The following is a 27,616-nucleotide window of genomic DNA, read 5'->3' as shown; positions in this document are numbered from 1 at the left end:
AATTTAAAAATAAAAAACGTAAAAAAGTGCAAAGACAATAATTAATTTTACAATTAATTATTTGAAGAGATGTGTCTGCTTAAACTGGTCATCAATTTTTTTTTAATATCATATTAGTCAGAAAAATAATTTTTAATTAATTTGCTCCAAAAAATAGAGAACCTTAAGATAGTATTACACAATTACCTTTTTTGTATCGCTAAAAAAATTAGACCAGGGCTGTACCCTTCACCTTAGCCTGTTGATTGAAACTCAACGTAAAACAATAAAGTACAAGACATTTATACAATAACATACACGGAAGACTTAAAAAATAGGCAATCATACCAACAAAATTATTTTAGTTAGGAATGTCAGTGGGAGAGCAAAGGTATACTTAAACAAATCAAGTTGTAAATCTTTATAGGTAAATTTCATCTCTAAATCAAATATGAACTTTGAAACATTAAAATCTTCATAGATTTAATTCAATTAAGATACTTACTACCAACACAAAGGATACTAAAAATTTTAATCCATCAAACAAGTTTGAACTAGGAAATTACAGAACTATGCAACATGTAAAATAAAGACTCAATAGTAGTAACAGTACTAGAATTAAATTTTTTTTTTTTTACATTTCAAAAATGTAATAATTACGTATTCTTCCAATCTTTTATAGGATAAAAAAAATAAGAACCTTCTTCTATGATCCTCACCAATTCCAATCTTCAATTCCAAAGTTAAACTAAGAAAATTGATGTCATCGACATCTTAATTATCAAACAATAAACTACTATTTATACCTGATTTATTCAATCAATTAGATGGTAAAAATACTTCAAATCCAATTGAAGAACTCAAATGTATTTCGAAAGATAAAAAACAAATTTATCCAAAATTCAAATCCAATCTCCAACATACTGAATTATTTTTCCTTTTAAAAATAAAATATTGAAATCAACATAAAATCTAGTTTAAGAACTTGTAATCTTCGTCAACACCTTAATAATTGTAGAAAAACTCCTTTCGACCGCTCAAGATTGACAAACTACAAAGATAAAATTAGATAGAACAAAGAATACAAGAGATTTAAATGGTTCAGTAAAATTACATATATCCACGGGGGGCGATGATATTTCTTTATTGAGGAAAACTACAAAAATATAATACAATTTTTAAGATTTCTAGGATTTTTGAACTTGGAATATTTATGGCATCCTAAGGCAAAACATGTATTTTTAATTACAAAAAATACCCTCAGACCCCGCCTACAAAATACCCCAAAAATTTAACTTCGGGTCAGAAACTAACATTAATAACATCGATATCTTGATTTTAAAACACAAAACAACCATATCTGATCAATCTTAACTAAAATATAATCAATTAGATGTAAATGAACAAAAGTCACAAATTATCAAACCTAGTTGAACAACTCAAATGTATTTCAAAAGAAAATAAACAAATTTATTCAAAATTCTAAATCCAATCTCCAACATACCAATTTCTTTCCCTTTTAACTATTTTTTTTATAAATAGAAAATGTAAAAAGGTGTAAATATAATAATTGATAAAAATATAATCTTTCATTATTATTTAAAGATAATAATAAGCAAATTACTTACACTATTTTGAAGAGACATTTTAGTGAGCATCAAAAAAATATTTTTTAATATAATAATTGTTAAAAAAATATTTTTTAGTTAATTTTTTTAAATAAGATATAATTAATTATTTGTTACGATAATAATTTTTAAAAAAGTGTTAATATTATAATTAATTTTTTAATTAATTATTTGAAGAGACGTGTCTGCTTAAACTGAGTATTATTTATAAATAAATTTATCAATAGAAAACATAAAAAAGTGTAAATATAATAAGTAATTTTATAATTAATTATTTAAAGGGACGTGTCTGCTTACAATGAGCATCAAATTTTTTTTAAAATAATAATAATTAGAAAAATATTTTTTAATTAATTTTTTAAAATAAGACGTGTCTGCTTAATTTTTTAATTAATTTTTAATTTTCTCCAAAAAATAGAGAACCTTAAGATAATATTACACGATTGCCCTTTTTGTATCCCTAAAAAAGTTGGACCGGGGCTCAACCCCTTCAACCCAGCCCGTAGATTGAAACTCTTCGGAGAAGAATAGAATAAAAGACATTTATTGCGCTACAAGACATTTATACAACAACATACACGAACGACTCAAAAAATAGGCAATCACACCAACAAGATTATATTTAGTTAGGAATGTCATTTGGAAAGCAAAGGTATACTTCAACAAATCAAGTTGTAAATTTCATCTTTATATCAAATATGAACTTTGAAACATTAAAATCTTTATAGATTTACTTCAATTAAGATTACTTTCTACCAACACTAAAGATAATAAAATTTTTGATCCATCAAACAAGTTTGAATTAGGAAATTACAGAACTATGCAACATGTAAAATAAAGACTCAATAGTGGTAAATTGTACTAGAATTTAAATTATTTCTTTTTTACATTTCAAAAATGTAATAATTATGTGTTCTTCCAGTCTTTTAGATGATAAAAAATAAGAACCTTCTTCTATGATCCTCACCAATTCCAAAGCTAAACTAAGAAATTAATGTCATCAACATCTTCATTATCAAACACAAAATTTTCATTTACACCTGATTTATTCAGTCAATTAGATGGAAAAAATACTTTAAATCCAATTGAGCAACTAAAATATATTTCAAAAGAAAAAAATAAATTTATCCAAAATTCAAATCCAATATCCAACATACTGAATTATTTTTCCTTTTGAAAACAGAATGTTGAAATCAACATCAAATCTAATTTAAGAACTTGTAATCTTCGTCAACATCTTAATAGTTGTGAAAAAACTCCTTTTGACCGATCAAGATTGACAAATTACGAAGATAAAATCAAAGAAAACAAAGAATACAAGAGATTTACATGGTTTAGTAAAATTGCCTATGTCAACGGGCGACGATGATATTTCTTTATTGAGGAAAACTACAAAAATACAATACAATTTTTAGGATTTCTAGGATTTTTGAACTTGGAATATTTATGGCATCCTAAGGTAAAATATGCATTTTTAATTACGAAAAATGCCCTTAGACCCCGCCTCTAAGATACCTAAAAAACTCAACTTAGGACTAGAAACCAACATTAATAACATCAATATCTTGATTATAAAACACAAAACAACCATATTCGATCAATCTGAACTAAAATAGAATCAATTAGATGTAAATGAACAAAAGTCACAAATTATCAAACCTAATTGAACAAGTCAAATGTATTTGAAAAGAAAATGAATAAATTTATTCAAAATTATAAATCCAATCTTCAACATACCAGTTTCTTTCCCTTTTAACAAAGAAACTACCATTAAACCTAGTTTAAGAACTTGTAACTTTCGTCATCGCTTTAGTCCCCTCAAAGACTGCATGTTTCGCCAACTCACTTGGCAATATGAGACGCACAACAATCTGCATCTCCCTCGCTGTGGTCGTAGGCTTCTTGTTGTATTAAGCAAGTGTCAATAACTCTTGTACAAGTCTTTCGAAGATGTCATTGATGAAGCTATACATGATCCCCATAGCCTTGCTTGAGATTGCGATATCTGGATGAACTTGTTTCAAAACCATAAAAATGTAAATGTTGTAGGTTTCAACAACTCGCTTTGATTTCTTCTGCTTCTTCTTGGCAGATGAAGATTCGTCTTTTGAGACCTTTGAAACCTTCTCTACGATTGATTTTTTCTTGACAATTGGTTTCCTTCTAGCCTTTGGCACCCTTGATTCTGACGAAATCGATGATCGAAGGCAAAAAAGAGAGATAAGAGAGTTTTGACGGTAAAGATGTCGAGTTCGACGAAGTTTGATTGGTATTTATAGTAGTTATTGAGGGGAAAGTAAATATGTGTGAACATTTCTAATTGGCTTGATAAGGAAGTTGTTGATCGAGTGTATTTTTGGTAGTGGGGTTTAGTAGATGAAATTATAGTCATTCATTTGTGGTCGAGGGTGTATTTAAGGGGTTTTCTTAACATGTGCCCTAAGGGCACACATTTGAGTGACATCTTGAAAATTGAATTTCCTACCAAAAATGCTTAAAAGATTTTTTATACCAAAAATATTCTCAAATATTTATTTCCAAGGTGTATTTAATGCGCCTAAACCCGTGCCTTTAATTAGGGCATATGTTAACAATACACATATTTAAATGAGGAAAAAACTTTGAAGCGGACAGTCTGCTTTAAAATTTTGAAGATACCACCTCCATTGGATTACATCACCCATTTCCAAGGAGGTATTTCAAATTTTGGCTAAAATGCAGGGGCATGAAATAAATTCAAAATGCGACAAGTTATGTAACGAGTGGATTCCTTCACGTTTTGAAGTGAGTTGCCCTCGATCTACTCAGGACACTAATTGAAATGACCTAAAAGTTCTCATCTTCAACTTCTAGCTTTAACAAATCCATCATCTTCAAGCCCAACCCATTGTCACAAAATTCTTAGAATTTTTCAAAAAAAAAAATTGTAAAATTCTCTAAAGACCTAACAATAATTCGACAATTGAATAGATTAATCTTTAATTTATAAATGAATTGCAGAATATGGTAATCTTTTTTTTTACTTTTCACCTTCCAATTTTTTTTTAACATTTTGTTCATCCAAGGAATTTCCCCACTATTCGGTGAGACAAATCTACCTGGAACCGCACGAACCATCCCATCTTGTTACATGATATGATGGGTAAGTAACCTGTAACACCCCGAATTTTTAATTCGTATCTCGAGGAAAAAATAAATAGTGGAATTTTAAGAAAATCTTGAAAGTGGGATTTAGAGGTAAAACTTTAGGATGTTTTTGATCATTTTTAATGGAATCTGACCTCACCATTAGATTCAAAATGATCGAAAAACATAGTTTAGCCTGTAAGCACGCTCAAATGCGAGTCCGAATATAAAAGTTGCAAAATCCTCGATTACTAGGTCGGACCAGGCTAAAACAGTGACTTTTTGTTAGAGGAATAATTTTTAAAATTCGATCATACCATTGGGTTCATAACGAAAAATTATTCAACATGGACTATTTATTTGTCATTTTTGGAGATTAGGAAGTTGAATTATCGCCAAAAACGAAAACGACATCAAGTTTAGGGGTCACGTCAGGCCAAAAATGTAAATTTTTTATGGAGACATAATTTGTAAAAATTGACTATACCATTAGACCCGGAACGAAAAATTAGGCGAAATAGAGTATTCGTTTGTCAGTTTTGGAGACCGAATGACCAAGTTATCATCGATCAAAACAATAAGTGAAATACCGAATTCGTCCCAAATATTATTTAAATAATATTTTTAATTTTTTTATATAACTCATCTTCCCCAACGCGTCATTACAGCCGAGCCAAATACGAAAATAAAATTCGATTTCCTCCGATTTTTCCACTTCAGATCTCTCGCAAACGGTCCACTTTCGACGATCGCCGCAGAAGAGAAAAAGGTCCGCAGCTTCGTTCTCTACAAAACCCACCCAACCTATCTTCATTTCACTTTCTATTTCACCCGATATCGTCAAAAACCAGCCGTATTTGGATACGGAAATTTCGAAACTTTGACCTCGGATTTCGTCCGTTTCGGGGTCAAATCGCTTTCCGACGCAGAAGGGAGAAACATCCGCAGCCTCATTCTCTACATAACCCAACCAAGTTCCTTCCGTTTTCTCGTCTTTTTCACCCCGTATAGTCAAAAATCAGCCGTATTTTTATACGGAGATTTTCGTAACTTCGACCTCGGTTTTCATCGATTTCGGGGTCAAACCGTCTTTCGCCGTAGAAGGGAGAAGAGACGAGTACATCGAGATCTTCGAAACCACCAAGCCAGTTTCAAAAATCAGCCTCTTCGAAGTTTGGTCCGCCTCGATTTTCGTGCCATTCGCCTCGATTTCCGTGCACGTGCTTCAGTTCCGTCGCCTAGTGATTGTAAGGAACTCTGAATTTCTATTAGTAATCTAGATTGTGAAAATTGCATTTAGGATTTTATCGAAAAATTTGGATGTATTTTTAAAATATAGAATTATTTTGTTATTTCAAAAATTCACGTCAGAAATTGCATGTTTGATATGTTTAATTGTATTTTTAATAAATTATACGTGGGTAGGGTATTTTAACGGGTTATTGCCATAAATTGGGTCTTGTGCACTACTCGGACCCCGTTTTGATATGAAATTTGTATTTTTTTTCAATATTATTTATAAAAATAAATTCTATAGTTGAAAAATGTGATTTAATATTCAATGAACTCATATTGAGTTGATGAATATCAGAAAATGGATATTTTATGAAGAGATTGAAAACTGTAAAAGTCGAAAAAAGGGAAAAAGGGTATGAAACGGTAAAATGTCAGTCACACCCGAGGGGTGATGTCTGCATTTTACGTTGTTGTGTTGTATGCAAGTTGGTGAACGGATATCCAGGGATAATGTTACTGGTTGCATGTTTATTTACTTTCTGTTAGCGCGAGGCGCTTTGTTATGTTATTTATTTTAGGCCGGGTGGCCACACTTGCATGGTAGGAAACTGGATATCTATTCTCAACCTTGTATTGTTAATTTCTCTTTTATTTTCAAATGAAAATAATATATATAAGTAACTATTTTGTGAGCTGTTAAAGATTTTGTGAATGCCTGAAGGGATAGTGCATCATATCATCCGGAGTGGTGTACTATCCTGGGATGTACGGTAGGGACCACCAAACTCATACGTGGTATGGGACGCGTATGAGAGTGGAGTCACAACTGGAATCCGGGTTTATTCCTCTCTATCTTTACCAGTGAACTTGTAATGTAAAGGTGGTCGTATACGAATGGTTTGTATCTTTGGGAATCACATGTACGCCTGATAGGCATAGACGAAGATGATTAGTCAGTGATCACTAACAATCTATAGTAGTCGAACGTTCTGACACATCGAAAATAGACCCATTGCTTATGGTCACGTCAAACGGCCAGCCTCAGCCGGATAAATGGTCAACCAAACGTGGTAAGGGCAGCGACCGGTCACAAAATCAGGAACTAAAAGCTAGAGAGAAATTGTAACATCATGTCCCGACTGGGAGCGATCCAGTCGTGCATCCCAACATTCTAATTCCAATACTCCACCATTGTGTATTATGTATCTGCTGCTTTACTTTGATATATAAAATGAAATACATGTTTAATGTTTCCATTTGATCAATTAGATTTGTACATAAAGAAAATGGTATAGTGAGTACTGTTGTGATGTAATGTCAGTTTTAAAATGTTTAGTTGCTCATCCCTGGCTATATGTACCAGTTAATCGTAGTTTTCTTCTGTAAAATTTTGTTTATTTTAAAATGATTCAGTATGTTTATTCGTTCATGTTAGGAGAGATTATTGGCATAAATTGTTGTTTCCTTACTGGGTAACCATTGTTACTCACCCTTTCATCCTCCATTTTTTTAGTTTCAGATCCGAAGCTTAGCGAGGCAGGAATAGAACATGAGTGAGAATCATCTGGTGGGTCAGATAGACAGCCAGAGTCCGTCACCTGGTAAGTATTGGAGTTATACTCCATTTGTCTAGGAGTATTATAGATTTGTATTGAGCGTTAGGACTCTTGTTAGAGTGAGAAAATTTTGTATAATCCCGTAAATTTTCTTCTTCCGCACTCTGATAATTCGTATGTTATTAGACTTATATAGGCTTCCGCTAGTATTATATTTTGTATATGTATGCAGGATTGTATGTCGTTTATCAGGTGCAGGTTGAACGCCTTGGAATGCTAACATAAACAGAGGAGACCATGCCGAAATTTCGAGGTGCTACATAATACCTCGAGATCTGACATGGGGATTTGTGTTAGCGTTTCGGCGGGGCGCCACATAACCACATTTCTATGGAGGGGTATATAGAGATTCAAAATCACGATTTGAGGAGCACACTAAGTCGCTTCTTACCATCTCAACTAACAACTTGGTGGGCACCCTCCAAATTTATTTTTACCAACATCCAAATCTCATGATCAAATTAGGATTTTTAGACATTACGTGAAAAAAAAGTTGTAAATTCGATGTCAATGTTTGTCTAATTTAGCACTTATTTCGCGTCGAATTTGTCCAATGCGTTTTGGTAAGAAACACAAAAACTTCCTATACAATTTTAAAAAAAAATATCTAATGTTTTATTTACAAAATTTATCTCAAATTTCTCTGAAAACATTTAATATTTAATATTTAAATATTTTTTATAAATAGAAAACATAAAAAGATGTCAATATAATAATTGTTGAAAATATAATCTTTAATTAATTATTTAAAAAAAAATAATAAGAAAATTACTTACACCATTTTGAAGAGACATGTCTGCTTAAGGTGAGCATTAAAAAAGATATTTTAATATAATGATTGTTAGAAAAATATTTTTTAATTAATTTTTTAAAAATAAAACGTAATTAATTTTTTAATTAAATAATTGTTATTATAATAATTGTTAAAAAGGCATAAATATAATAATTAATTTTTTAATTAATTCTTTGAAAAGACGTGTCTTTGAGTATTATTTATAAATAGAAAACGTTAAAAAATGCAGATATAATAATTAATTTTTTAATTAATTATTTGAAGACCTTGAAGTGAGCATTAAAAAAAATTAATATAATAATAGTTAGAAAAATATTTTTAATTAATTTTTTAAGAGAATTTGTTGATATTTAACTTTTAATTATTTTTATAAATAGAAAACGTAAAAAGGTGTAAATATAATAATTGTTAAAAATATAATCTTTAATTAATTTTTAAAAAGTAAAACATAACTAATTTTTTAATTAATTATTTGAAGAGACGTGTTTGTGAGTACTATTTATAAATAAATTTATAAATAGAAAATGTAAAAATGGGCAAATATAATAATTATTTTTTTAACTAATTATTTAAAGAGACGTGTCTACTTAAAGTAAGCATCAAAAAAAAGATTTTTTAATATAATAATAATTAGAAAAATATTTTTTAATTAATTTTTAAAAATAAAACGTAAGAAAATTAATTTGCTTTTTAGAGGTAGAGGATATATATTATACACACCTCAATTGGATTCTAGTTCATGTTTTTAGGGTTGACGGGATGCCTCATCATGAAACAACTTTTGGAAAATTCGATATGAGTTTTCGATTCTAGAATGTGAGCTAGCTTATGTTTTAAAATTACAAGATGAAATGATCACTTTGTAATTTATATCTATTCATAGATGAAAAAATAGCGATTAAGTGGGCTTTTTAATTCTGAAAGTAAGTGAAATTTATGAAATGGACGTATTTCTAAATACACTGTGAGTTTAGGGGCGATATCTTAACATTTCACTCATTAAAATATGATTTAATTAAATTTAAAATTATTTATTACTATAATAATTGTTAAAGTTTAATATTAAATTAATTTTTTAAAGGAAAATTATGTTCATATCTTTAATTTTTTTTAGCAACATTACAATTTAAAAATATTTTTTCATATTTAATTGTTTAATTATTTTTTATAAATAGAAAATGTAAAAAAGTGCAAATATAATAATTGTTAAAATTTAACATTAAATTAATTTTTTAAAGAAAAATCATGTTCATATCTTCAATATTTTTTTTTTACTTTTAGCTATATTACAATTGAAAAATATTGTTAATATTTAATTATTAATAATTTAATTTTTGGTGTAAATATAATTGTTAAAAATATAATTTTTAACTAATTATTTAAAAATAATAATAAGAAAAGTACTTACACCGTTTTGAAGAGACGTGGGATGTAGTTAATTTCTATTTATTGTTTATTGTTTAAATTAAAAATTAATATAGTCCTATTTGAAGTTAATTTCTATTTATTTTGTGGCACCCCGCCAAATGCTAACACAAATCCTCATGTCAGATCTCGAGGTACTAGGTGGCACCTCGAAATTTCGACATGGTCTCCTCTGTTTATGTTAGCATTCCAAGGTGTTCAACCTGCACCTGATAAACGACATACAATCCTGTATATAACAAACAAAATATAATACTGACGGAAGCTTATATATGTCTAATAATGTACAATAGATCAGAGTGCGGAAGAAGAAAATTATATACTGGATTATACAGATACTCCTTATTCTAACAAAATTCCTAACACTCAAAACAAAAATCTACATTACTCTTCGACGAATCGACACCATTAGGGGTAATAACCCCAATACTCACCAAGTGACGGACTCTGGCTATCTATCTGGCCCACCAGATGATTCTCACTTATGTTCTACACCTACCTCGCTAAGCTCCGGATCTGAAACTAAAAAAATGGATAAGGAAAATGTGAGTAACAATGGTTACCTAGTAGGGAATCAAACAATTTCTGCCAATAACCTCTCATAACATGAACAAATAAGCATACTAAATCCTTTTAACAATATAAAATTTTACAGAATAAATTACGATTAACTAGTACATATAGCTAGGGATGAGCAATTAAACATTTTAAAACTCACATTACATCAATCAACAGTACTCACTATAATATTTTCTTTATGTACAAATCTAATTGATCAAATGGAAACATTAAACATGCGTTTCATTTTATATATCAAAGTAAGACAATAGATACATAATACACTATGGTGGTGTATTGGAATTAGAGAGTTGGGATTCACGACTGGATCGCTCTCAGTCGGAACATGATGTTACAATTTTTCTCTGACTTTTAGTTCCTGATTTTGTGGCCGGTCGCTGCACTTACCACGCTTGGTTGACCATTTATCCGGCTTAGACTGGCCGTTTGACGTGACCGTAAGCAATGGGTCTCTTTTTGATGTGTCAGAACGTTTGACTACTATACATTGTTAGTGATCAGTGACTAGTCATCTTCGTCTATGCCTATCAGACGTACATGTGATTCCTAAATATACAAACCATTCGTATACAACCACCTTTACATCACAAGTTTACTGGTAAAGATAGAGAGGAATATCCCGGATTCCAGTTGTGACTCCACTCTCATACGCGTCCCATACCACGTATGAGCTTGGTGGTCCCTACCGTACATCTCAGGATAGTACACCACTTCGGATGATATGACGCACTATCCCTTCAGGCATTCACAAACTCTTTAATAGCTCACAAAATAGCTACATATATATATATATATAATTTTCATTTGAAAGTAAAAGAGAAATTAACAATACAAGGTTGAGAATGAATATCTAGTTTCCTACCTGAAAGCGCCCTCGATCCGCGGGGTGCGCGGATCCGCTTTTGACCCTTGAGGTTTGGGAGTCTCCACCTAGTTATTGTGGTCTAGGAACCAAACTGACTCTAACATGGATAAAAGGAACTAATCTACCATAAAAAATCTGAATTCGGGGATCAAGTTACGGGGTTGGAAGGTGTTAGGCACCAACCCCGCCCGGCCAAAGCCGGTCTCTACTAAATTCCCAAGTAAATTACATTGCTAAAACCTAGATAAAAAAAATAAAATAAAATAAAAATTTACCTTTCCGATGGCAAGGACTTGGTTCCCTCAGATCTGACAAAAAGAACTCCTTGTACCGTGCTCCCTTGCTTCGTTCTGTTTCCGGATTTGACTTCGGATCTCCGAGGCAAGGTATCTCCTTGTTTTTGAATATGAACTCTTCAAGTTCGTTGATGATTCGGGGGTAATTTTAGAAGGCTTTTGGGTGTTTTCTAGACTAAAATTGAAGGAGGGATGTTAGCTAAGGAGTTGGGGCTCCAAAACTAGGGTTTATGGGGGGCTAGGGGAGCTTCTAGACTTACTTCCCTTAGGGTTTATGATTTGATACGAAAATAGGGTGTGAGCACCTCTATTTATAGATGTTTTTAGGGGTTGATTTTGATAGAGTTAGTGTTTATTTCGAGATCTTTTAATTAGAGTTGTGTTTTAGTTTGACTTGTTTTAGGTAGAATTGTGTTTAATTAGAATTATTTTAGGTAGAATTGTGTTTTAATTCAAATTGTTTTAGGTAGAATTATTTTTAAGTTAGAACTCTATTAGATAGAGTTATTATTTAATTAGAATTCTATTATGACTTTTGGTCTTATTTTTTGACTTTTAATGTTTTGACTTTAGTCTTAATTGATTGACTTTTAATATTTTGACTTCAGTCTTGCTTAATTGACTTTAATTTTGACTTCAGTCTCACTTGATTGACTTTAATACCTTGACCTTAGTCTTGCTTGATTTACTTTTGATTTTTGGAGAACCCCTCCTCTAAAATATTTTTAATTCTTTGGACCCCCAAATGGAGGGGTCCTTAAAGAAATATCTCACGAACCCTCAACAATTTTGCCTGAGAGCCCGATTGATCGATTTTTTAGGTTCAAAATTTTAAATTAATTTCATTAATGTTTAAATTTAATTATTTAATGTTTTATTTATTAATTTCGGAATTTTTTATCATGAAAATTGTGAAATTACCGTTTTGCCCCCGGAGAGGACTTTTCACGTTTTAAGTCAGTTTTTAATGCTCTAGGATGTTTTAGAATCGGTTTTTCGTAAGGAATTCAATGGAAATATTAGTTTTTGTTATTTATGAAAAAATTTTATGTGAAATGATTGTGAACTTTATGAGGGGCATTTTCGTAATTTTGTCAAATTATGTTAAAATTGGTGAAATGATCTATTTGGTTCCGATTTGTTATTTTATGGGTTCGAAAGAGTTTTCCTAAGCGTAACGTAGGCTCTAGGGTCGTTTTGAGGTTAGGGGTATTTTGGTAATTTGGTAATTTTTAGTGATTTTATCGTGAAGCTTCTTTTTGGTCTGCAAGATGATGATTTTTATGTTTCTGGGGTCGTACTTTCCTAGCGTAGCGTGGTTTCTAAGGTTTTTGTCAATTCGAGATACCTCATCTGGATTTCTGAAACAAATCTGGTAACAAAGTAAAGCAATGGAATACACATCCATCATTGGGAATCATTGCAATCGGATTGACGAGTTGATTAATCAGGCGAGTGCAAAAATGGGTGTCTACAGATGCCCCTCTTTGGCAGAGGTTGAAGCAAACTAGATAGCAAATCTATTTTGGTAGATAGTGCGATATCTGAATGCCAAAGCTAGTGACAGTTCATTTTGCAGCCTGATTTAGCAATTTGTCAAGGTGTTCGGATCCTTGAGAATAAAGCTCTCCCCGAATCAAAAGGTTGTCAGGTCCTTGAGTGCAAACTCTCATTGACGGTGTCAGATCTTTGAATTTTAGAGAATTCTCCCTGACTAAAAAATGCAAATGTGCAAGTGTGTGCACTGTGTGAAACTGAGTAAAACCTGAGCATAAATTTAACATAATCTGAGTATAAACTGAGCATAATTTGAATATAAACTGAGCATAATTTGAATATAATCTGAACATAGTTCCTGAGCATAGTTCCGAGAAAACCCTCGGCGGTATCTGAGCATAATTCCGAGAAAACCCTCGGCGGTATCTGAGCATAGTTCCGAGAAAACCCTTGGCGGTATCTGAGCATAGTTCCGAGAAAACCCTCGGCGGTATCTGAGCATAGTTCCGAGAAAACCCTCGGCGGTAACTGAGCATAGTTCCGAGAAAACCCTCGGCGGTATCTGAGCATAGTTCCGAGAAAACCCTCGGCGGTAACTGAGCATAGTTCCGAGAAAACCCTCGGCGGCATCTGAGCATAGTTCCGAGAAAACCCTCGGCGGTATCTGAGCATAATTCCGAGAAAACCCTCGGCGGTATCTGAGCATAGTTCCGAGAAAACCCTCGGCGGTATCTGAGCATAATCCAAGATAACCCTTGGCGGAAACTGAGCAAAATCCAAGATAACCCTTGGCGGAGACTGAGCAAAATCCAAGATAACCCTTGGCGGCAACTGAGCAAAATCCAAGATCACCCTTGGCGGAGACTGAGCAAAATCCAAGATAACCCTTGGCGGAGACTGAGCAAAATCCAAGATAACCCTTAGCGGCAACTGAGCAAAATCCAAGATAACCCTTGGCGGAGACTGAGCAAATCCAAGATAACCCTTGGCGGAGACTGAGCAAAATCCAAGATAACCCTTGGCGGCAACTGAGCAAAATCCAAGATAACCCTTGGCGGAGACTGAGCAAAATCCAAGATAACCCTTGGCGAAAACTGAGCAAAATCTAAGATAACGCTTGGCGGCAACTGAGCAAAATCCAAGATAACCCTTGGCGGAGACTGAACAAAATCCAAGATAATCCTTGGCGGAAACTGAGCAAAACTGGCAAAGGAATGAATGAATTTTGGAGAAAACTGATTAGAACGAATCGGAGAACGAATAAATCTGGAAGATAATGAATCTGGAAGAGAAATGATTGATTCCAAGAATGATTGAATCTGGAAAAGAATCTGGAGAACGAAAGAATGTTATATCTCCTATGTGAGATCCAATATGCTTTTGTTTGAACCTCAAGGATTTATCAAAATTTTTTATGAATTTAAAACCTGAGTTTTTATTTCTTTTGAACCTCAAAAGTTTTTCGAAAGAACTGTTATCAAGAGGGTAACCTTAACTTTGGGGTTCCTATTATTTTTTAGGATTAACATTGCTCGAAGACAAAATGCCCCTAGTTTGACAATGACCATGGCCTTGAAAATAATTGAACACATCATAAAAAAATGCCCCTAGTATAAGGGGGAAAAGTTACATTAACAAAAGAAAGAAAATGCCCCTTGTATGAAGGTTTGAAATAATTGATTACCACAAGCGCAATAAAGACTCAACTTTTAATTTTGATTAATTTTATTAAAGGTTTTAAGTCAGGCTCAAGAGTACAAAATTATTTCCTTTCGAGACTCATCATAGAATTCAACTTTATCTCCCTTGGTTCACTTGGGGAAGTAAACATTTTCAGATCGATCATAGACAAGATACTTGTGGCTTCTGAGTCTATGCCTGGCTTAAGCTAAGTATTGAACTTGGTTATTCGGACTTCTAATGTTTCAGCTCGGACCGCTCTCAGCTTGGGATCTTTTTCTATTTTTCTTTGTTGCTCTAACTTTTACCTAGATCGCCTTTTCAGGTTTTCAATCTAGCGAGCTTGCTCTAGCTTTTGCCTAGATCGCCTTTTCAGGTTTTCGATCTAGCGAGCTTTTTTTTTCTTCTTGGCTCTGATTGTTGCCAAAGTTGTCCTTTCAGATTTTCAACCTTGCGAGCTTGCCTTAATTTTTACCTAAGTCGCCCTTTTCGGGTTTTCAACTTAGCAGGCTTCATCATTTTTTTTATCTTCTTTTTCTCCTCTGCACTTCTGGAGTTGCTGTCTGATCATGCTTTGCTATCTTCCTTGACTTTTTCACACGGTACTTAGGAGGACTTTCATGGGTAAGCTTAGGACTGGGTATAAAAAAGAAAGGGATTTTGAGGCTCAAAAACCCAAATGCCCCTTGTGTGGTATTTCATTTAAACTTTTTTCTTGAATTTTCTTCCCCATTTTGAATGATATTTCTTTTCTTTTGAATTTTTTTGCTTGATTTTTTTTTTATTTTGTGGGGAAATAGATTTTTTTTTATTGATGTGGTCGGGCCTAAAGTAACTTCTCAGGTTGCCTATGTACCCCAGAATTTTGGGATCAGACCAAAACGTAGTTCGAAGCTTCCCTCCCCTAGGTTAGGTGATCGGGCTGAGAAAGAAAAAAGGCATCATTCATTTTTTTTTTTTGAAAAGGCTACAAAGGGTTGAGAAAGGATATGTTGAACAGGGTAACTGGGTAATATGAGGATTGATTCGGCAAAGATGGCCTCCTTAAATGTAGTACCGCTTGATCTGGTCAAGGTTGGTTGGTTCTGGTAGTTCACCTCCATTATGATCTTGAAGTCTGACGACTTTTCCAGACAGTATTTCCTTAATGAATGAATTTCTCCAATTTAGACTTTCTCCTATAGTCGATGAGGAGTGTTCAATTTTCTTTGAAGTCTGATAGTTAAATCTTTGACTTGTAAATGATGAGCTTTGACCTTCTTGTCAAATGCACAGGTGACTCTTCTTAGATAAGCTTGCACGTGGTACAGGGCTTTAACTCATTTTCTTCGATCAAATTTAACTTTTCATACCGTTGGCGAACTCAGTCTGCTTCTGACAACTGACTTTCCATCAAGACCTTGAAATACAGGATTTCCAATTTAACTAGCAAAACTGCTTCCATATCATATACTAGAGAGTAGGGAATATCTCCAATAGAGGACTGCATTGAAGTATAATGTGCCCCTAGTGTGAATGGTAATTTTTCTAACTAATCCCAGTGTGATTAACACATTTTCTTGATGATTATCTTGAAACTCTTACGAACTGCTTCAACTGCTCCATTAATCTGAGGAAGGTAGAGTGATGATCTGCGATGCCGGATTTTGAACTTTGTACACAGAATAATGACTTATGCTTTGAAGTACGACCCATTATCAGAGATCAGTTTAGAAGGTATCCTCATATCGACTGATAATATGTGATTTGCAACTCAAGATGTAGTAAGGATAGTGCTGATACATTTTATAAAATCTTCTTTGATTCCATCGATATAGACGAGTATCTAGTCCATGTCGAACAAGACTCAAGCTTGTACCTAACATACCCTCATATGATCACACGAACAAGTCTTTTGAAATTTCTGAGAAAATTCATTATCCCCTTGTGTTCCTCTAGAGATAAGATGGTTTCTATTTGAATCTCTTTAGGAATTTAATTATGTTCCGAGGTCAATGACCTTTACTCTCTTGAGCCCGACTCTTATCTTCTTGTTCAGGAGAAAAATCTATCTTTGAAGTCAGATCAGTAGTTAAGTATTCAAAAATTTCCTTTATCCAATCAAATTCAGAAGGGACGATAAACACCTCTATAGACTCGACGAACTAACTTGACTCAATAAGAAAGAGTAGACTCAATCTAAGGAAGACATGATCTTGCTAAAAAAAAGGACTCGAGCTAACCCAAATGACTCATGAAAACTCAAGACTACCCAAAACGGGCCTGATGAGAACTGAGACATTGCTTACAACCGGTAGGATTGAAGCACTATGATTTTCAAAGAATAACTGGATGATGTTGAGAAATTTTGAGGTCATTTCTGATTGTTGACTTGATATTGACGTTTATTCTAACTAACCGGATTTACAACCTTATCTTGACGATGGACGATTGAGCTTAGATACAATGATAACCCTTAAACCTCTTTGAAGGTGAATTTAACCAATTTCAGTGTCACCCCCTTGATAACATTTTAAATGAACCTTGAGATTTTATTGAATTTTGTACATCAATCCATTAAAAAGTTCATCCATTTAATGATTATTCAGAAGAAAAATATTGACAAATAATGTTTTCATTGAATAATAACTTCAAACATATTTCAATAATTTTTCATGCAAATATATATCTTTTGTAAATCATTTTTCCTTCATTTTCTTTTCTTTTGGAAAACATTTTCTTCTGGAAAACATTTTTTCCTTTGAAAAATAATTTTTATTTGGAAAACATTTTCTCTTGAAAAATATTTCTAGAAAACATTTTTTTCTTAGAAAACATTTTTTCTAGAGAATAACACTTTTTCTGGAAAACACTTCTTTTGGAAAACATTTTGTCCTAGAAAATACTTTCTTTTTCTTCTTTGAAAATTCGATTTCCATTTAACTGGCCCGGTCCATCATGATTGTTGGATCGGGATGGACTGGGTCATTATTGTAAAATAATGAATTTTTTTTATTGGATCGGTGCACCCATTTTACTTTTCAAAAGCAACATTTTTATCCTTGAGATCAATTATGCACTCGGATTTCATCATTCACATGCATTCATCAATCACATGCATTCATTCAATAAACAACCCGGGAACACCCACGATAAGTTCGAGTCGTGACCTACTGGGAAGGTTTCTAGACTCTAGGCTTACTACGTGCAATGCATTTTTATCTGGCCACTCTTGTCCAAGCACACCTATATACCTTTCGATATGTGGTGACTTGGTTTGATATACCGTATAGGTGATAATCTAAAACCTCAATTCACTTCTCTAAAGCCAAAAACAGCCAGTTTGATCTCCAGTTGAGAGGTGGCGCACAATGCTGAGCAAGGGCCCACTTAAATACCTCTCGTCTAGAATAGACATAGTCTATCCCCCTCGTACAGTAGGGTACAGCGGGGCAAGATCTTGCTTAGGCACCGATTTTGACCAAGAAGTGCAATTGATATACTTAGATTACCTTTTATACCTACGGGTACGAGTCAAGAGTTGTAGCTTTCATAAATGGTTTGGCATCCCACGAGGGGACCGACCACGTACTAGTACTACGTTGGCAATCGGGACATGTGACTGTATGACTTACAATAGGACAAAGGCTCAGGTCACCCCAGCATGGGTGCATCAATATGTCTCTCAGAATCACCTGATCAGACGGTGTTGATGCCCCAGTTCGATATACCCTAAGGTACGTGACTGGAGTTGTGGGTTTCATGAATGACGTCGCATCTCCGAAGAGACCGGGCCACGCACTAGTGCCACGTTGGCTAAATGGGACGTGTAAGTGAGTAAAGCGGTAAACGTGCATGTGGTGTGTGCAAAGTAAGGTGGGGTGTGCCCGGGGCCTTTTCAAACAAATGGGCCCATGGCCCAATCAAGCCAATCAAGAGAGGATATTAAATCATACAAGTGCAAGCAAACATCGATCAGGAACATACTCATTGGTTTAATTCAAGCTTTAAACGTGCACATCTCTAGCATTCATCAATTAGCAAATCAATTAATAAATAAGGGCCTATAATAATTAATTAGATCTAATCATCGCAATAGGCACAATTTTTATAATTTTTAAAGTCCAATCAATGATCACTTTTAGGTGATCCAAAATAAATCGAGATTCCAATAGGTGTTACATTGATGATAGAATGACAATGGTTGAGATGAGCTCACTCTCAAGAACATTAATTGTGCCAACATTAGATAAATTCAGATTTTCTGTGAATTAGGAAAATACAATCTGAACTTGCATCGATGATATCTAAGGCTCTCGATAACGAAATCGAGTGAACTCAAGTTCTAAATTAATCTACTCGATGAGATCTACATTTTATTAATAGGTGTCCAGACTTAGTTCTCACCAGAATGTTCTGTAAAAACGTTTTAACGTTGCTGTCCCAACTTTCATTCAGAAAAAATTCCAGATTTACAGATTGAACTTGCATCGATGATATCTAAGGCTTCTGATAACGAAATTGAGTGAACTCAAGTTCTAAATTAATCTAGTCGATGAGATTTACGTTTCATTAAGAGGTTCCCAGATTTAATTCTCACTAGAATGTTCTGTAAAAAAGTTTTAACATTGCTGTCCCAACTTTCATTCAGAAATAATTTCAGATTTATAGATTGAACTTGCATCGATCATATCTAAGGCTTCTGATGACGAAATTGAGTGAACTCAAGTTCTAAATTAATCTACTCGATGAGATCTACGTTTTATTAAGAGGTTCCCAGACTTAATTCTCACTAGAATATTCTGTAAAAAAATTTTAACGTTGCTATCCCAACTTTCATTCAGAAATAATTCCAGATTTACAGATTGAACTTGCATCGATGATATCTAAGGCTTCCGATAACGAAATTGAGTGAACTCAGATTCTAAATTAATCTACTCGACGAGATCTATGTTTTATTAACAGGCTCTCAGACTTAATTCTCACTAGAATATTCTCTAAAAACGTTTTAATATTTCTGTCCAACCTTCATCATTCCATCAATTTGAATCTTTCATTATTTATGGGTCATCAAAAAGTGATCCTTAATTGAAAAAAAAAAAAAAAAATGCAATACCCAAAATCATCTACAATCAAGACAAAATAAATAAACAGAAAAAATAAATAAAATAAATCCAACTAAATAATAAAAAAAAACTAGGTCATCTTGGCAATGCTCCCATACTTGGGGTTTTTCAAGTTTGATCCTCAATAGTCCCCAGCGGAGTCGCCACTGAAAGCGCCCTCGATCCGCGGGGTGCGCGGATCCACTTTTGACCCTTGAGGTTTGGGAGTCGCCACCTTGTTATTGTGGTCTAGGAACCAAACTGACTCTAACATGGATAAAAGGAACTAATCTACCATAAAAAATCTGAATTCGGGGATCAAGTTACGGGGTTGGAAGGTGTTAGGCACCAACCCCGCCCGGCCAAAGCCGGTCTCTACTAAATTTCCAAGTAAATTACATTGCTAAAACCTAGATAAAAAAATAAAAAATAAAAATAAAAATTTACCTTTCCGATGGCAAGGACTTGGTTCCCTCAGATCTGACAAAAAGAACTCCTTGTACCGTGCTCCATTGCTTCGTTCTGTTTCCGGATTTGACTTCGGATCTCCGAGGCAAGGTATCTCCTTGTTTTTGAATCTGAACTCTTCAAGTTCGTTGAGGATTCGGGGGTAATTTTAGAAGGCTTTTGGATGTTTTCTAGACTAAAATTGAAGGAGGGATGTTAGCTAAGGAGTTGGGGCTCCAAAACTAGGGTTTATGGGGGGCTAGGGGAGCTTCTAGACCTACTTCCCTTAGGGTTTATGATTTGATACGAAAATAGGGTGTGAGCACCTCTATTTATAGATGTTTTTAGGGGTTGATTTTGATAGAGTTAGTGTTTAATTCGAGATCTTTTAATTAGAGTTGTGTTTTAGTTTGACTTGTTTTAGGTAGAATTGTGTTTTAATTAGAATTATTTTAGGTAGAATTGTGTTTTAATTCAAATTGTTTTAGGTAGAATTATTTTTAAGTTAGAACTCTATTAGATAGAGTTATTATTTAATTAGAATTCTATTATGACTTTTGGTCTTATTTTATTGACTTTTAATGTTTTGACTTTAGTCTTAATTGATTGACTTTTAATATTTTGACTTCAGTCTTGCTTAATTGACTTTAATTTTGACTTCAGTCTCACTTGATTGACTTTAATACCTTGACCTTAGTCTTGCTTGATTTACTTTTGATTTTTGGAGAACCCCTCCTCTAAAATATTTTTAATTCTTTGGACCCCCAAATGGAGGGGTCCTTAAAGAAATATCTCACGAACCCTCAACAATTTTGCCTGAGAGCCCGATTGATCGATTTTTTAGGTTCAAAATTTTAAATTAATTTCATTAATGTTTAAATTTAATTATTTAATGTTTTATTTATTAATTTCGGAATTTTTTATCATGAAAATTGTGAAATTACCGTTTTGCCCCCGGAGAGGACTTTTCACGTTTTAAGTCGGTTTTTAATGCTCTAGGATGTTTTAGAATCGGTTTTTCGTAAGGAATTCAATGGAAATATTAGTTTTTGTTATTTATGAAAAAATTTTATGTGAAATGATTGTAAACTTTATGAGGGGCATTTTCGTAATTTTGTCAAATTCTGTTAAAATTGGTGAAATGATCTATTTGGTTCCGATTTGTTATTTTATGGGTTCGAAAGAGTTTTCCTAAGCGTAACGTAGGCTCTAGGGTCATTTTGAGATTAGGGGTATTTTGGTAATTTGGTAATTTTTAGTGATTTTTATCGTGAAGCTTCTTTTTGGTCTGCAAGATGATGATTTTTATGTTTTTGGGGTCGTACTTTCCTAGCGTAGCGTGATTTCTAAGGTTTTGTCAATTCGAGATACCTCATCTGGATTTCTGAAACAAATCTGGTAACAAAGTAAAGCAATGGAGTACACATCCATCATTGGGAATCATTGCAATCGGATTGACGAGTTGATTAATCAGGCGAGTGCAAAAATGGGGTGTCTACACTACCATACAAGTGTAGCCACCCGGCCTAAAATAAATAACATAACAGAAAGGTAAACAGCGCCTCACGCTAACAGAAATTTAAATAAACATGCAACCACAAATATTATCCCTGGATATCTGTTCACCAACCTACACACAACACAACAACGTAAAATGCAGACATCACCCCTCGGGTGTGACTCTGACATTTTACCGTTTCATACCCTTTTTCCCTTTTTTCGATTTTTACAGTTTTCAATCTCTTCAATAAAATATCCATTTTCTGATATTCATCAACTCAATATAAGTTCATTAAATATTAAATCACATTTTCCAACTATAGAATTTATTTTTATCAATAATATTGAAAAAGAATACAAATTTTATATCAAAATGGGGTCTGAGCAGTGCACAAGACCCAATTTATGGAAATAACCCGTTAAATAATACCCTACCCACGTATAATTTGTTAAAAATACAATTAAACATATCAAACAAGCAATTTCTGACGTGAATTTTTGAAATAACAAAAGAATTATATATTTTGGAAATATATCTAAAAATTTTCTGATAAAATCTTAAATGCAATTTTCAAAATCTACGATTACTAATAGAAATTAAGAGTTGCTTACAATATCTAGGAGAAAGGATTGAAGCGTGTGTGCGAAAATCGAGGCGATTGGCATGGAAATCAAGACAGATTGAACTTCGAAGCGGCTTATTTTCGAAACCAACCTGATGGTTTCGCAGATCTCGATGTGGTCGTCCTTTTTCCCTTCTGCGACGGAGGACGGTTTGACCCAAAAATGGATGAAATCCGCGGTCAAAGTTACAAAATCTCCGTATAAAAATATGGCTGATTTTTGACGATACGGGATAAAAAAGACAAGAAAACGAAAGGAATTTGGGTGGATTTTGTAGATGTCAAAGCTGCGAACGTTTCTCCTTTCTGCGTTAGAAGACGATTTGACCCCGAAACGGACGAAATCTGATGTCAAAGTTTTGAAATTTTAGTATTTAAATACGGTTGATTTTTAACGATATTAGATGAAAAAGAAAGTAAAATAGAAAGAGGTTGGGTGGGTTTTGTAGAGAACGTAGCTGCAGACATTTCTCCGTTCTGCATCGATCATCGACAGTGAGCCTTTTGCAAGAAATCTAAGGTAGAAGATCGAAGAAAAATGTTTTTTTTTTTATTTTTAAAACGGGTTGGCTGTTGAACGGGTTGGAGAAGATGAAGTATTAAAAAAAAAAAATTATATATATAAAATTTGGGACGAAATCGATATTTTGTCAATTGTTTTGATCGACGATAACTTGGCCATCCGGACTCCAAAACTGACAAACGAATACTCTATTTCTCCTAATTTTTCATTCCGGATCTAATGGTATAGTTAATTTCTGCAAATTATGTCTCTATCAAAAGTTTTCATTTTTAGCCTGAGGTGACCCCTAAACTTGATGTCGTTTTGGTTTTTGACGATAATTCGACTTCTTGATCTCCAAAAATGACAATTAAATAGTCCATGTTCAATAATTTTTTGTTACGAATCCAATGGTAAAATTGAATCTTAATAATTCTTACTCTAGCAAAAAGTTACTATTTTAGCTTGGTCCGACCCGATAATCGAGGATTTTGTAACTTTTATATTCGGACTCGCATTTGAGCATGCTTACAGGCTAAAGTATGTTTTTCGGTCATTTTGAATCTAATGGTGAGGTCATATTTCATTAAAAATGATCAGAAACATTCTAAAGTTTTACTCCTAAGTCCCACTTTCAAGATTTTCTTAAAATTCCACTATTTATTTTTTCCTCGAGATACGAATTGAACATTCGGGGTTTTGCATATTTTGTAAATTAAAAAAATCTTGGGATAGAGTTAGTTTGTATTTATTTTTTTAAAATTAATAAGTAATTTTTTTTTAAATATTAACATCCTTCTATTTTTTAAAAATATATAAGAAAAACGTGGTATAGAATCCTATCCAACGATAATTTATAATTATTTTGAAAATTAAAAAACAATTATGGATAGAGTCCTATTTTGCATCAATTTTTATTTTTTTAAGTAAAAAAATTAGATGAATTGAATCGTACATGGAGTTAATTTTATTTATTTTCTTGAAATTAAAAAAATTAATTTTTAAAAATTGATTAACCAAAGCTATTGATTTGTAAGATCTAAGCAGAGGTTAATATTTAATATTTTAAAATGTAATTAAATTTTTTTTAATATAAGAAAAACTGGTTTAGAATTCTATATGGCATTTAAAATTTTTTTTTTAAATTTAAAAAAAAATATAGAATCTCACTTGTCGTTAATTTCTCTTTATTTTGAAAATGAAAAAAAAATTAGGATAAAATCCTATAGGGAGTTAATTTCTATTTATTTTTAAAATTAAAAACTAATTTTTTTAATATTGATGTAATTTTTAATTCTTTTAATATAAGAAAATCCTGGGATAAACTCTTAGTTGGAGTTAAAGTCCTACATGACATTGATTTAGTGGAATAGAATCCTACTTTAAGTTAATTTCTATTATTATTTTTTTTAAAATTAATTTTTAATTAATTTGTCTTTAAATATTGACGTATAAAAATCTTTTCGTTTTTAAGAGAATTTGTTAATATTTAATTGTTAATAATTTAACTTTTAAGTATTTTTTATAAATAAAAAACGTAAAAAGGTTTAAATATAATAATTATTAAAAATATAATTTTTAATTAATTATGTAAAAAAATAATAAGAAAATCACTTACACCATTTTGAAAAACCTGTCTGCTTAGAACATCAAAAAAAGATTTTTTTACTATAATAATTGTTTGAAAAATATTTTTTAATTACTTTTTTAAAAATAAATAGTAATTAATTATTTATTACTATAATAATTATTAAAAAGGAGTAAATATACTAATTAATTTTTTTAATTAATTATTTGAAGCGATGTGTCTGCTTAATGTGAGCATACATTTTTTTTTAATATAATAATAGTTAGAAAAAGATTTTTTAATTAATTTTTTTAAAATAAAACATAAGAAAATTAATTTACTTTTTTAAGGTAGAGGATTAGTTAATATTTAATATTTACTTATTTTTTATAAATAAAAAACCTAAAAATGTGTAAATATAATAATTATTAAAAATATAATTTTTAAGTTATTATTTAAAAAGAAATAATAAGAAAATTACTTACACCGTTTTGAAGAGACGTGTTTACATAGAGTGAGCATCAAAGAAAGATATTTTAATATAATACTTGTTAGAAAAATATTTTTTAATTAATTTTTAAAAAATAAAATGCATTAATTTTTTAATTAATTATTTGAAGAGACGTGTCTTTGAGTATTATTTATAAATAAATTTATAAATAGAAAATGTAAAAAAGTGCAAATATAATAATTCATTTTTTAATTAATTATTTGAAGAGACTTAAAGTGAGCATTAAAAAGATTTTTTAATATAGTAATAGTTAGAAAAATATTTTTTAATTAATTTTTAGAAATAAAACGTAGTTAAGTTTTTAAGAGAATTTGTTGATATTTAATTTTTAGTTATTTTTTATAAATAGAAAATATAAAAAGTTGTAAATATAATAATTGTTAAAAATATAATCTTTAATTTATTATTTAAAAATAAATTATAAGAAAATTACTTACACTGTTTTGAAGAGACGTGTCTTGTTAGAGTTAGCATAAAAAAAAGATATTTTAATATGATAATTGTTAGACAAATATTTATTATTATTATTTTTTAAATAAAATGTAATTAAGTTTTTAATTAATTATTCGAAAAGACGTGTCTGTGAGTATTATTTATAAATATAAAACGTAAAAAAGTGCAAATATAATAATTAATTTTTTAATTAATTATTTAAAGAGATGTGTCTATTTAAAGTGAACATCAAAAAAGATTTTTTTAATATAATAATAATTAGAAAAATATTTTTTAACTAATTTTAAAAAATAAAACGTAAGAAAATTAATTTACTTTTTAGAGGTAGAGGATAATTTTTTACTTATATTAAAATTAGATTTATATATGATTGGTCTTTTTGTAATTTAAAAACAGATCCGTAAAAAAGACTTATTTGTTATTTGATTTTTATAATTAGATGATTTATTTAAAAAAGAAAGATATTTTTGTAATTTTAAAAAGTAAACAATGTGATTTTAGTTGTAATTTTTAGATTTTTATTTAAAATAACCCTAATTATATTAAATTAAATAAAAAAATAGAGAGTATTTATGACCACTTAATTTTGGTGTCAAACCACCTTAAAAGATTTTAGTAAGAAAATATTTTTTAATTTAAAAAAACTAGCTAATATAAGGGGTTGTAACGTTTGAGGGCCTTATTGTAATTTAAATTATTTACTCAAACGATTTTGGTTACAAGATTGTGAGATTGTAGAACTTAATAATAGGAAGGTGAAACGTAAATATGGGGGCATTTTGGTGAAATAAAATTTTGGCATCAAACCCAGTTATATTTAGGGGTGCACATGGTTCGGATTGGTTCAGATTTTGACAAAATTGGAACCAAACCAAGTATGATCAGTTCTACAAATTTGAGCCCGAACCAATCCAATTACCCCATAGAACTGAACCAATCCAAACCAACCTTGGTTCGGATTGGATCGGATCGGATTTCAGTTCTCATACTTATTATTTTCAATACTAAAATTAAAATAGTAAAAACTTAAAACTAAGCAAAATAAATATTAAACAAAGCATCACGCATAACATATAGCACGCATAAACAAAACATTGACATATTTATTATTTCAACATAAACAAAGCATCACACATAACACAAAAATATCAAACTCTTAGTCCGATCTTATATTGGTCTACCTATACACTAAAAATTACTGGAATTTATTTAAAAAAATGAAAATTTCATGAATATTTCAAGTGGGAGTGATCGATAGAGAAATTCTTATAATTAAAACAAAGATTCGTAATTAATGAAAAGGAAAGAAAATAAATATTAGAACCATATTCAAATATGTGTGTGACATAAAACACTCATAAAATGAAATAGAAAAGAAGTTAAAATTTATTATGAGAAAATCATTCTTTTTTTAAATCTATTATTAAAGCATATAAAAATTAGTACAAAATATATATATTGTAGTAGATACTTCGGATTAGTTCGGTTCTATTATACCCCTAATTCGGGATCGAACCAAATCAATCGGATTTTTTTTTACAATTCGCAACCGAACCAAATCATGCTCAATTCGAACCAATCCAATCCAAAAGGCTTCAGATTGGTTCGGTTCTCGGATTTACCCAATCCAGTGTGCACCCCTAGTTATATTATCAAGAAATTTATATTTATTAGTGTTGGAGTAAAAAAAAAATAGTCGGCAACATTCTAGAGAAGCATCTCCAACTGGAAATTCTCATACATGGCATCTGTGTTTATGGGCTTGGGTCCAACCAAGCCCATGAACAATTTAGTCAGGCGGTATTGCAGACCTTGGTAGTGTCCTGTTGGGCTTGGGCTAACTTTTTCATGCCCATTGATTGCAAATAAGTAGTCTGAGTTCTGTTGGGCTTGGGCTAACTTTTCCATGCCCATGAATAAGTTCATTTATGAGAAAAAGGGAAAAATGTCAGTAGATTGTATCGATGATAAAATACAACAAAGTTATAAAAACAGATTTTTCGAGAAATTGCAATTAAACAGACTGTTGATTGCCAATTTTTTATGTCAACGTCTTTTTCTCAAAGATCATTCATTATTTTCCCCTCCAAGCAAAAATTATTTTTGCTAAAGGGAACGACCCCTTAGCAAAATGATTTCTCATTAGGGTAGGAAAATTATATCACGTTTCTTTGTCACAATTTCCACATCCTTTAGTCAATTATTAAAA

At 31.6% G+C, this 27,616-nt stretch overlaps 1 pseudogene; it reads right to left on the bottom strand.

Moving 5' to 3' along the window:
- Positions 1–27,321, bottom strand: part of LOC147382646 (histone H2B.9-like) — a 28,359-nt pseudogene extending 1,038 nt beyond the window's left edge.
- Positions 27,322–27,616: the final 295 nt, after the last annotated feature.

This window comes from Akebia trifoliata, chromosome 16, assembly GCF_017979445.1.
Source record: "Akebia trifoliata isolate Shusen 1 chromosome 16, ASM1797944v1, whole genome shotgun sequence".
Classification (NCBI taxonomy): domain Eukaryota; kingdom Viridiplantae; phylum Streptophyta; class Magnoliopsida; order Ranunculales; family Lardizabalaceae; genus Akebia; species Akebia trifoliata.
This window is presented reverse-complemented; position numbering and strand designations above follow the sequence as displayed.